The sequence below is a fragment of the Austrofundulus limnaeus genome, unplaced genomic scaffold, assembly GCF_001266775.1.
Source record: "Austrofundulus limnaeus strain Quisiro unplaced genomic scaffold, Austrofundulus_limnaeus-1.0 Scaffold776, whole genome shotgun sequence".
Taxonomy (NCBI): Eukaryota; Metazoa; Chordata; class Actinopteri; order Cyprinodontiformes; family Rivulidae; genus Austrofundulus; species Austrofundulus limnaeus.
In genome coordinates, this window is record NW_013953178.1 from 1,617 (window position 1) to 2,384 (window position 768).

The following is a 768-nucleotide window of genomic DNA, read 5'->3' on the forward strand; positions in this document are numbered from 1 at the left end:
GTATATATGTATGTATAAAATTAAATTTGTTTGTCTTCATGTATCCATTGATTACTTTGAGCTGCATTAAAATGCATTTTGTGGTTCTTAAGATATTTTAACAGGTACAGGTAAAAATAAAAGCATCATCTCTCAGCAAAAAGCGGATAAAAAGAACAGATTTGCAGCTCTGTTTACAGCAGAACACAGATCTGTGTTTATTACACACAGTGGGCGGAGTCAACCTAACTGACCAATAGAAACAGAGCTGACGCGTTACCAAGGAGACGGCGTACAAGGCTAGAATACAGCAGCATCGACCGACGGTCAGCAGCAGTAAATCAGCTAAGCTAACAGGCTAGCAGTTGTTAAATAATTAAAAGGCACATTTTAAGCAAAATAACAAAGATAAAATCAACGTGTAAGTGCGGCCTTGGTTCACTGACTGCGGTTCGGGTTCGGTTAGCTGGCGGTGAGATGGTAGCGCTGGTTCCGGTTAGCAGCAGCTAGCTAACAGGCTAACCGAGGAGCTGCTGATAAAATCATCATTTTCCTCCGGAGCTCCGGGCGGTCCTCCGGGGACACCTGCGTCTACTGCCGGGATGGATGTGAGCTAACAGCCGGGGCAGGGCCAGTCTGTGCTCTGCGGTCACCGGTGTCCTCCCTCCGGAGCGCAGCGCGCCTCCACGCCGCCGCTCCGACCCCGAGCATCCCGGAGGAGATGAGGAGCGAAGGGCCGAGCAGCATCCCGAGTCCCGCTAACCGGAGCTAACCGGAGCTAACCAGGTG

At 49.9% G+C, this 768-nt stretch overlaps 1 protein-coding gene across 1 annotated transcript in view; it reads left to right on the forward strand.

The window, feature by feature from the left end:
* Window positions 1–271: 271 nt before the first annotated feature.
* The window catches only part of zdhhc1 (zDHHC palmitoyltransferase 1), a gene marked incomplete at its 3' end in the record, with an annotated part of 2,518 nt that continues 2,021 nt past the window's right edge, over window positions 272–768 (forward strand). The window contains 1 exon segment of the mRNA XM_014028523.1: window positions 272–765.